Below are 12,579 nucleotides of genomic sequence, written 5' to 3' on the forward strand. Positions count from 1 at the left end.
GTAAGTTATACGTATGCAGTTCATCGTGGGACACTTATTCGTGCGCAACAGTACGTGAAACATGAGTTCGTATAACATTTTATCAAATGACGAGTTCTTCGTTGAACATTTCACCGTGGAATACATTTGTACGTATCATACAAAATGCGGCGATAGTTTGCAAATAGTACTGTTCCAATTAGATTAACCCTAACCTAACATAACCTAACCTAGTAAAGACATCTCCACATGTTGTAGCATATGTACAAATATACTCCACGGTGAAATGTTCAACGAAGAACTCGTCATTTGATTAAATGTTACACGAACTCTTGTTTCACGTACTGCGGCGCACGAATAAGACAAGTGTCCTGCGGTACAGTTTTCATACAAATTTCCGGATACGCGATTTATCATCTCATACAAATCTTTGATTAACCTGGCAATACGTATATAAAGCCATAAAACAGTTTAGCAATTTAGCGTTTTTCGAGATCTGCGAGATCTAGCATTTTTTGATAGACATTTAGCTTGTAAAAAACGCATCTGGCTTGTGGCGTTTTTACTAGCATTTTTGATGCCTCCGACATCTTTAAATGTGCTGAAAATACGCTAGATATTTAGTTTATTCATTTTCATGCGCATCAAATTTCTGGCTATCAGATATCTACTTAATGCAGGTAGGTTGGTATTTATTTTAGAAGCGTGAGAAATAAAACAACATAATTTAACATATATAACTTAATGTGTGCTTAAGTATGTGACATTAGTTTGACGATTATCGGAATGATATGAAACAAAACTTGAACACCGTTGAGAAAATATACCTATGCATTTGTTGTCAATTTTTAAATAGTTTTCTGTTAAAAGGTATGGTTCTTGCACGTATAGACATTTTTTCGATACACGCAAGGAAATGTTTGACTTCGTTCTTGGTAAAATAAGTAAAATACTTGCAATTTCATTTTCACAAAATCTAGCGTTTTTTTCCTGCCAAATAACTTGCTTGCGTACCGCGTCTACCATGTTTTTGTCAACGACAGTTGGCAAAACTGATTTGGATATAATTCAATATATTGTCCAAGCATAAATTAAATAGGTAGGTATTGGTAGATTATCATAATATATCGTATTTCTATTAGATATACCTATAGGTATTCAAGTGCTCAAGAGCGTCTACGTTTGTGAATGACTCAACCATTGTTAATTTTGCATTTCAAAATAGCTATTTAATATGCGCAAATAGGTGTCCATTGAAATCATAGATAGGTACTTATAGTAAGTTGAATAAAATTATGTATTGCTTCTTGGGTGAGCGTGAAAGTGCAGGACTATGTTGCTTAAGCCGCGCCGCGTTGACACGATCCAAGTACGATCGAAGTTGACTTGGACCGAGCGCCATCGTACGAGACATTGAAGTTAATCCCTCCTAACCAAAACCCGTCACGCACCACACCCGGTCACAAATTGACTGGTGTGATGGTAAGAGACAGCTTCATACTAATTATTCCTACTTGGACCGCGTCCTACTCATCCGAATTAGCTTGGATAGGAGTAATTGGTATGAAGCTGTCTCGTACGAGTGCGCTCGGTCCAAGTCAACTTGGATCGTACTTGGATCGTGTCAACGCGGCTTTAGTTGCAAGACGACCATTGCTCTCTCATATTATTTGACCTCTGCTCAGCTGTGGCGACGAGGATTATTGTCTCCCTGCATTTATCGCAAAAATAGCTTGGAATTGACCGATCAAACGCGTCTACAACACTAAACTTTCAATGACCCGCACCTATATAATAATAGATTCACTGGCCGAGCAACAAATCCATTTTTTTTTGCACACATCTATCTCTAAAATCAAAAATGACTAGTTATTTGATTTTATGATCAACTGGGCTGGTTGTATTATTAAACAACAATTTTAATAGAATAAATCAGTTTGGGGAAGTTTTATTTCAAGAATTTAATACAAATCAATAATAAATTTAATCTGTAAACCAGCGATGTGGCTCCAAGAAAATGATTGCGAACCTTAGTTCGTAGTACGTAGTAGTACTCGGGAAGTTCAACAGCGACCAAAATTGTCAGATAACCGTTTCAATTTCATTGTTTTATAATAAAGTTGTTATGTATCATACGAATAATTTTAATCGATGTATCATTATTACAAACTTACAAATTGATCACCTACGTTTTCCTCGATGCTAAACAAGATGGCTTCATGTATTTATTTCAGCTTTCATAAATTACCAGGATTCTGCATAAACTGGTTGGGAACACTGCAAGACTGGAATATTTACAAAGATCATGCGAATTTCACAAAGCCAACGGGATTAGAAGCAAACTCCCATCGAACAAATGCTAATCTATGCTAGAGCCAAATTTATTACAAGTTTAATCACATTATTATGTAGTTTCAAATTCTTGATGTAAAAAAATCAATTATTCTTACAATGTATCAATAGAATTGGAATTTTAAATTTAATTTATTGGTTTCATAATTTATTCATGCATCAGTAGATTTTAAAAATGGGTAAGTACCTAAAAGGGCATTTACATGGTAGAAGGCACAGAACAGATAATAAATATAATTCCGATATGCTATATTTAATACGCTACATTTTGATGCAGGGTTTTTAATGTGTGAGTGTCCTACGAAAATGAAATTTTAATGAGCGTCAATGCATAAACCGAGAGCAGTTGTCAGTATTCGACGTACCTACCTATGAGTATGACGTATTCTTGACACGTGTTTAAGTTTATCCCGGTTCTTCCTTACTCGAGATCGGTTACTTGTTACTCCTTACCCGTAAGGTATTTCAGTTACCATTAGTTCCCTGGTAGAAGGTATATTAACATACTACTTATTTTATTTTATGATGAATATTAGTTAGGTACTTTTGTTGGGCATTTGCCTAACCAAATATTGGTCCTTGTAATTCATCAAACACAAATTATTAGAAAACACGACATCATCAGAAATACACTTTAATTAAAACAATCTGTTTTATTAATACTCTGGGCACTTATTAACTCATTATCAATGATTGCATTTAAATCGTTTTAATTAACCTGTATTTCTGATGATGACTGAGATATTATATAAATCAAAACAGATTAAAAATATTAAAATACGGATTTTTTATGATTACGCAATCAATTGGGATATAACCATTGATATAATATTATTTTGTACAATAAAAAATACCACACACTGGGCAGTATTCGCATACTACCGGTTTTAATAACAAAACTGTGAACACAGTAAATTAATTATTGAACATAAAATCATGTTTACATTGAGACGGATAGTGCTATTTTTCTCTCTTAATAATCTAAATTTAATCAACTATATATATATATGTGTTATGTTATTTGATGAATATAAACTATTAAAAAGAAAAATTATATGCAGTAAGTGGTAGATTCGTCACTGCGTCATTTTAAGCGGCATGGAAATTTGTCCCCGCATTGCGAATAAACTAATTTTCACAGATTTGGGTATTTCCCCCGGTTTACAAAGTGGGTCAGCCATACTTTATGAATAATTATATAGGTACTTGCATTAATTCAACAACACATCAAAATATGTGACAAAGATGTACAAAAATTAATTCTGTGTACACTTGACCCACAAAGTATACTGCGATGTGAACACAGCAGTTTTTCGACGCGCAGAATTCTCACTTGGCGCTGGCAAACTTATTGTTGTATGTACACATGTCAAAGTAAGTAAGTATAAGTATTATACCTACCTACTTAAAAAAAACTGAGAAAAGTTTTTCTTTACTTCATTTGAAAGTTATTTGTGTGACATCGCTGAGTTGAAGTAAGAAATAATTGCGGAAATTGAATTTAGGCTTAAGAACCCTAAATAGGTTAATAATTATTATTACTGTAAAGAAAGCGTTCATTTGTGTAGTTTTCTTTCACATTAATTATTATTAATATACAATATTCTCTCTCTTCTTGATCGTTCTCTCACGGCTGAGGATTGTGACCATCTTGAAATTATGTCATCTTTTGAGCGACCAAGACTTTCCACTCCTCGCGATCCTCTGCTTTTCTCGATGCAAGACTGAAGGCAGCCCCAAGTCATCTCCTTCAGTTTGTCACTTCGGTGCGCAGAAGTGTCTCTCTTCCTTTGCTTCGCCTTCCCTAGAGGCCACCGAAAACCATCAGACTCTCCAGATGGTCCGGTCTACGCCGAACGATATGTCCAAAAAACTGCAGAATGTGTCTCAGACATATTCTTGAGAGCCGTTCCTTTACCTGCCGTCTCTGGATGATTTACTGGTTCGTCCCGTGCTATGTCCAAGAAATACGAAGAGTTCGGTGCCAACACCGAATTTCGAAAGCATCAACCCGCTCCCATGACTTGGACACCGTACAAAAATATAAAGAACACTAAAATGTTTGCACATGCATCATTTTCGTAGCAATTGAAATTCTTCGTTCCTTCCAATTATAGTGGTAAGACGTGTCATATTTTTTTTGCAATCTGTGTGCGCCTTCTTATCTCTGCTACATATCCGCCTTTTCCACTAATGGTTGCTCCTAGATATACAAACTCGTCCACTGTTTCTAGGTTTTGGAGTATACTTGATGCTGGTAGAAGGTTAGCCTGCTCGACAACCATTAACTTGGTATTATTCCTATTAATAAGGAGACCGTATTTGCGACTCTCTTCCTCTACCCGGTGTAGCAGTATAGAGAGTTCTCTTTCATTTGCAGCGGTACCCAAGTTGTACTAAACGACCACAGGGACGCCCTAAAACCAGTGGTTACATGTAAATTGTACGTAAAACATTTCACCGTGGTACAGTTCGTCGTGAGCTTTCTTACCGGAAAGAGATGACCATTTACTATACGGTCTCCAATTTTATTATATTCAATATGAACATTAATTAAATTTTCATAGCTGATTCATGAATTCAAGAATGAAAACATAACCTAACCTAACAAATAATCCAATTTATCGGCTATTTTCAAAATTTGTTTTCTGCTGGCTTACTGTAAAGTGTAAACCGACAAGAACCGTGTTTTATATAGAAATTAATTTTATGTCAGTACTATACGACCCAAAGAAGTTGGACGGTCTTTAATATACGCCCATATATTTTCGATACAATATTTCACAGTGAAGTGTGATATGGCGAACTGCATACGTAGTTTCCACACACGAAAACTCATAAAGTTCAGTGGATGTAGGTGGCAGCAAAGGGACAACTAGGGACCGAGAAGAGTAGAGCGAGCTAAAGGAGACCATCATCTAGGAATAGATCGACCCGGCTGATGTTGATGATCTAAACGCCACCTAAAATGTGTACGCGTGATGAGTGTTCGTCTACGACTTATCTAAAGTAAACAATAATAAATGATAATAATTTTATTAATTTGTAAGTATGTATATAATATTATCGTATAAAATATAGCACCTAAGTAATTTCATTAGTTATTTGTTTCGTAAAATACAGTTCGTCTGCACTTGGCAGCGTGGCGTTATATTATTAAAACGCGACATTGATGAGTGACTCCATTTAACGAAATCGAAGGTTAACCACATCTCGGAGTAGGAAGTGAAGCTATTATACGCAATGGTACGATCATACGTCTACATTACGATATCATGTTACATCCACCTGTTTTTCTTATAATATAATATAGTATAAGTAGGCACTACACCAAATTAAATAATAGAAAAAATAAGGTTCAATGAACGATGATGTAGAAGACAAAGATTTAACAATCATTTCAGATTTAAACGGTTTAGTGCGAATAACTTAAATATTTTGAAACTCGCAGCAATTTGGATCAATATTCTGTAAACCGCGTGTGTATTTATTATAAGCTTGATATATTAAGTACTTACATATTAACATTAAACAAGTGGCAAGAGGAAAAGAATTGCAAAGAAGCAATGAAAAAAATGAACATACCTTTCAAGGAAGCAAAAAAAAATATGTTAAATAATAGCTATGCTGACATATTAAAACAAAAAAAAATCGTAGGAAGAGATGAAAGCGAAACAATTCAAAAAACTAAGGAAAACAAAAAGAAAGAAGAAGCGGTGGTAGAAGCTTCAGGCTCAACAATAATATCTACAGGTAGTAGCGTAAAGCCTACAAAAAATAAGAAAAATTCAAAGGGGAAGACAGAGGTTAACGCGATGGGAGAAATTATGAAAGTCTTGCTGAAAGGGGGAGACTGGCAGCATATCATTAATCAACTAATAATTAAAGCAGTGGACTGGGTATGCAAACAATTCAAAGAAGGACACTTAAAGGAAATTCTAGGGGAGGTTCTGGAGCAAAATGGATAATAAAAAACAAATTAGGATTTTACAATGGAATGCCAGAAGTATGAAGCAAAAAAAGGATGATATAGAACTCTACTTAATAAGACAAAAAATTTCAATAGCATTAATCTCAGAGACTTGGCTGAGGTCTGAATTAGACTATCTGAAATTCAATGATTACACGATGTATCGAAAATACAGAAGGGATGGATACGGAGGAGAGCGATTCTGGTGCATAAAACACTGGCGTCTAAAGAAGAAAGAAAGAAAGACGGAAGAGCTAGACAAAATAATTATAAAGCCATTTAACAGAATAGGAGTGAGGACCTGATCGAAGGATCCCCTTCTAGAAGAGAAGAGGCGATATGACAGCGAGTCGCAGTCAAAGCCTCGGTAAAATCACAAAAAAAAAAAAAAAAAAAAAAAAACATTAAACAAATATTTTCCACACATTTTGATATTTTTTACAATTGAAGTCATACGATTTAGGTAGATAATATATATTTTGGTGTTGTAGATATAAGACACTAACACAATCGCATAATATACGTTCATCTTTAATATATCCACCCCTCGGTCATTTGGAGAACTATGTGTCTTGCACTCGCATACACTTGCATATCATTATTAAAAAAAAAACATTTAGTAGGAATATAAATAGATATATTATGGCTACCAGTTATACATATATTGCGTGATTTTATCTGAGGCGCGACCTTGAGAGAGTCAATATGTATTCATAGTGTATTATCAATGATGTTTGTTAATATAACTTGTTCTTAAAGGCTATTAATTATGATACTTTCTCGATGTTGAAGAAGACTGTTATTATTGAGACAGAAGAGTTACCTCTTAATACCCGAGTTAACGTGTAGAATTAAACATTCTAAGCTAGTAGGTACATTAATAGAAAATGTCACATTTTAGAATTCGCATAGAAAATCCCAATACCACCATACACCATAATAGTATAAGTACATAGGAACATAATAATATTAAATGTCATCATTTTTTTTGTTACATTTTCCAATCAGTGGCGTGCGATCCAAATATGCTATAGAATCGGGTACCTCCAGAATCGATAACCACCCCGTAATACTACACCCTATATCACTTCAACGCCCGCACGCCACGATATAATTGGTAACGCTGGCTATATAGACGTAGGTACTTGAGTAGTATTATACTTGTGCATTTTTTTGCACGAGTCTACGATGGCTGTATAGTGTATAGTCTCACATACATGAAAAATGGCAGTTTATAAAACAGCAACGAAAAATACCCACTGCGCAAGTATATATTATATAAAAATTCAAACGTAACTTGCTCAGCCATGAGCATATAAAATTATAAGAATTATTATCATAGGTAAATCAGTACACAGTGGCAATAAAAGCGGCTTGTAGCTGCACTGGTATTGTTTCCTAGAACTGAAACAAGTATATATTTCAAACAATTTAAATACACCTACGAATCGCGTATGTTGCCACTGTATACTGATTTCCCTATATTTGTGCAAAACAAAGTATGCGGTTACATATGTTGTAGTTAATTTAAAGATAGATAATTGTGAAGTAATTATTGGCTATTTATTATTGTATTTTTTTCCACACTATCCCTACAAGCAATCAGAAGTCATCGCACGCCACTGGTGACAATAATAAAAAACCGTAATTATTATTACATGAGTTCATAAGATATCTGAACATTAAAAAAGAATCATCCAAAATGTCTCATTAAAATTATTAATTCTTCTTATTATTTATTATTGATAGTAGTTTGTGACTTACTTTTGATAATGCGCTAATTTGTTTACGTACATACAATAAAATATTTACAAATAATTCTAAAAGAAATATGTACCATGCTTTATAATACATTAATAAAATAATTATATATACTTACCAACAACATAAAAAATAATGCCAGATAAGCACAGCGATATCACAAAGTATTACTTTTTTCATCTTACTACATTTCCTCTTTCAATTATTTGCTATGATAATATGATTTCAATTATTTACTTATTGGTATATTTGTATTATTTATTGTTGTAATAAGTAATTCATTTTTTTTATCAATAGCTCAGTATATTGGTCAAACACGATAGATGCATCGATACCTGAGAGACAACGTACTTTTGCATACTTTGGGAATTTTAGATATTTTCTCTTAAGAATGGTTCATGACCTCTGAAGGCTCTGATAATTTAGGAACACTGTCTGCATTTTATGAAAAATAGGAAAAACCAAACATTAAGTATATTGACTGAAAATAAAATATCAATTTGACCCAACAAACGGGTCAGAACGTCAGATTAATAGAATAATAAGCAATCATTCTAACGCGTACTCCATTGTGGGAAAACGTGGAAAGTAAGTAACATTCTTGTAATAAGTATTTATGATAAAATACTGACCTCTAAAAATAAACAACCTCAACTTTACAATGATTGAAATATAAAATGCTTACATAAACAACCTCGTGAGTTAATACTACTTATTTTAAGAGGGCAAGAAAGTGATAATATGTAACATTCGAAAAAAAATCTTTATAAACACATATACATACACAATCGTCTTCATTTTAAAAATTTACGATGTAATAAATCCGATATTCAATTCCTTTGGAATGCAAATTTTTCATCAAAGTATTCCATAGCCTACTGATTTTTTTATGATATCTGTTTTCTTTGGAATCATTCCAAACTTTGGCAGTTACTTACACGTCATATTCGCTGTCTACATTTGAAGGATTACAGCATTCGTTTAGGGAAGTATAGTTTTAGTATTGTAACAAAATAAGAGTTCACTATTTAAACTGAGTTTTATTATAAAAATACATCTCATACAATTACTAGTGTCGGTACTATAAATTATATTAAATTCTATAACTAGATTTTTAGCCTGTAACTATTGTCTTCATAATGGTGTGATAATCGTAATAACCACCAAACACACCCATATGTAAAATGTATCTAATATTATAGTAAGTATAGTAGGTATAATGGAGTTTTATCTATTAAATAATGATATGTTAATTATTAATACATCGTTCCCGGCCGCTTTTCAATTAGATGCCCAAAGTATAATTTATGGGAAATTTGAGGTAACCTCGCTTTTATCGATTATGGATGTACCTATAGTTATTTTTTTATATACAAGTTTTTTTACATTTGAGCAGTTATGTTATACTCTACTTTGGGTAAATTTGTATAGGTAGATACTCAATATGTGGAAAATACGCATATTTTTAAGATAATGGTATATTTTAATAATTATTGTATGATTGGTTTCATCCGTTTTGGTGCCCTTTTTAAATCTTCTAACGTACCCATTGTGTCATCTGCATTACAGAAAATCGCTACTGACGGTCTTTCTTTCAAATATAATCAGCTTCCCATCATCCGAATTCTTTTATTGTTGCGGTTTCACATTGGTTTATATTTCAGTGGTGATTTTTCCGATGTTTAGTACCTGCTCATTGTACAAAGTTAATGTAAAGGTTTCCGAGACGTGAGTGAAAACCTTATTAATATGTGTGGTAAACAGATAATTAAAAATAATTATATGCATTATTACTATAATAAAATTTTATGGAATCAGGACCAATGCACTTGGTCCTGACTCGCAGACGTGAGTGCAACGTCCTGCACAACAACTACCCGCCTACTTTGTGCAACAATGTAAACTTTATCATATTTCATTTATAAATATTATTATTCTATACTTGTATATATCGTAATATTTATGTTTAAATATCAGTGAAGCAATATTAGTATTACGAGTATAGCTACTGAAGATAATGCAATATTGTCAGTACACAATATGACAAGGCTTCATAATAAACATGAAAAAAATACGATAGAATAATATTCCATTCTTATTATTATCAATTTTAGCTGTAGGGTGTCAACAAACTGTCTTTTCGTATTTCATTGGCTTTAGATATTATGCGAGAAAATCCACAGCGCATCTATTCTGTACACAAGACTGCTATCGCCCACTATTGAGGGTAGTTCTTCATATGTTTGTATTAAGGTATTATAATTGTTACAATAAGTTAGCCGTCAAAGCTGTCTATCTCGCTCTAAAAGTTAGCACAGCCAACAGAGGCGCTGTTAAAACATAGCACTTATTGTAACAATTACAACTAACTATTGTAAACATTATAATACCTCAATACAAACATAATATGGAGAACTACCCTCGATAGCGGCCGGTAGCGGCCGATCCAATCTAAATTTGGGTCTTTCAATTTTTATTTTTCCCTTCCAAGTTCGTTGTCGTTAATATTTTTGGTGGGTCCGTTTCCCGAATCTCTGCGACATGACCCGTCCATCAAAAGCGTCCTACCATAACACAATGTGCTATTTTCGGCTCCGCAAACAGGTGATAGAACTCTCAGTTATGCCTCGTTTGTCAGCAACCATTTTCTTGTAAGTCAGTGGTTTCCAAACTATATGTTACTACGCCTCCCTTTCAAAAAAACTAATCTTGGCGCCTCCCCCCCTTTATTTCATTAAATAATAGACACATTTTTAAATAGTGAAAAATGTACTAGAAAAAAAATATATAAAAATAAACAAGGTTGTTATAATTTAAATTAATTGGTTTTTCATGCGATGAATGTGCTTGTTAGTACAAAGTAGTGCTCTTTTTCTACCAAACGGAATCGATATTTGGATTTATTGCAGCTAATGCAGAAAATCCCGTTTCGCGCATAAATATGATGTTACGAATGTTAGCAGTTTTTTCTTACAATTTGCATTGCTTTTCTTGACAAAGTATTATATTATTCTTCATTTCGATTCAATCAAATTGAACTAGGGTTTTTGTTTCAATGAATTATCGCCTGATAATTCTACCAATTTTTCCTTTTCAATAGTAGTCAATCAAAATTCATCATCGTTCATTGACAAATGAATTCTATCATGGGCCCCACATCCTGAAGTGGGCCCCCGGGCTAGGATCTTTGGCAGGCCCACCTACCTATCATTGAGATTGAGGACAGTGTGGTGATCTAAAGTAGTGTTTCCTAAATTATACACAGGAATTATCATTTAAGTAGGTATATCAATCATCATATAGGTAACACATTGCAACGCACAACCACATATTTAAACTATTTAATAGCCCTGAAATAAATTAGCGCCACAGGCGACTTTTTTACTAATATAAAATTATATTATAAAATTAGTCTCCATATCTTCAGACAGGTTTGCGAACAATCTTTTATAGGATTGTTTTTTTTTGTGTAGCTTATAATTAGCGGCAATTTAATAAACTATGCATTTGCAAACTGCAAACCTGTGGCTACATTAATTGTGTTAAACTTTTCGCGCCTCCCTTTGCAACACTCCGCGCCTCCCAGTTTGGAAATCGCTGCAGTAAGTTGTGCGATACATGAATCAAAATAGTCAACGCACATTATGCCCGGTGTGTGTGTAAGTAATATTAATATATTACCTACTTGCGTTTACTACTAAGTACCTACATACTTGACTTATATTAGGTTATGTACCCAATTATAGGTAACAGTCGATTCAAGTGACATATAATTTATCGATAATATAAACACGTCTTAATTTTACTTTTGAAAAATTATCGTTTTTATGGCCGCGTTGCTATAAGGAAGCGTTGTTTCAAACTTATTAGAAATTACGAAATTACATAACCTGTTTTTTATAATATTTATTCTATATCAGTGACTATTTAAAAAATAATCAACATATTATTATGTATTTATAGAATTGTATATTTAAACCATTTTAGCATTATGTTTTCCAGCATATTAGGATTTATTACCCATTAGGCCATTACATAATATATTTTCACATTTTACGTAATAAAAAACTCATAACATTTATAGTAGGTACCTACCTACCAATAATTAAATTATTATTTGAATTCACAAACATTTAAATGTAATATTCCTTACTGAAAATACATTAAGTACCTGTGGGTCTATTCTATACACAATTCGGCTATCGGAGGCTATATACGGCTATCGACGGTATTTTATCATATTTATGTATTGAGGTATTATAATTGTTACAATAAGTTAGCCGTCTAAACTGTCAAAACTGGCTATCTCGCTCTAAAAGTTAACACACCCAAGAGAGGGTCTGTTAAAACATAGCACTTTTTGACAGTTAACGGTTAACTTATTGTAATAATTATCCGCCTCAATGCATTATTACGATAAACTACCGTCGATAGCCGCTTTGTGTATAGAATAGCTTCGCAGGAACAGCCTCAGAAATGAGAAATTAAAATGTATTTGCAAAAGATAATATTAAAAA

The 12,579-nt window shown here is 33.3% G+C and overlaps 1 protein-coding gene across 1 annotated transcript in view; it reads left to right on the forward strand.

Annotated features, from left to right (window-relative positions):
• LOC147065869 (uncharacterized) overlaps positions 1-12,579 on the forward strand; it is a 47,210-nt gene that overhangs the window by 9,778 nt on the left and 24,853 nt on the right. The gene's annotated exons all lie outside the window — the stretch shown is intronic.

Source organism: Rhyacophila brunnea, unplaced genomic scaffold (genome assembly GCF_057557595.1).
Source record: "Rhyacophila brunnea isolate RB1 unplaced genomic scaffold, BYU_Rbru_1.0 scaffold_5, whole genome shotgun sequence".
NCBI classification, from domain to species: domain Eukaryota; kingdom Metazoa; phylum Arthropoda; class Insecta; order Trichoptera; family Rhyacophilidae; genus Rhyacophila; species Rhyacophila brunnea.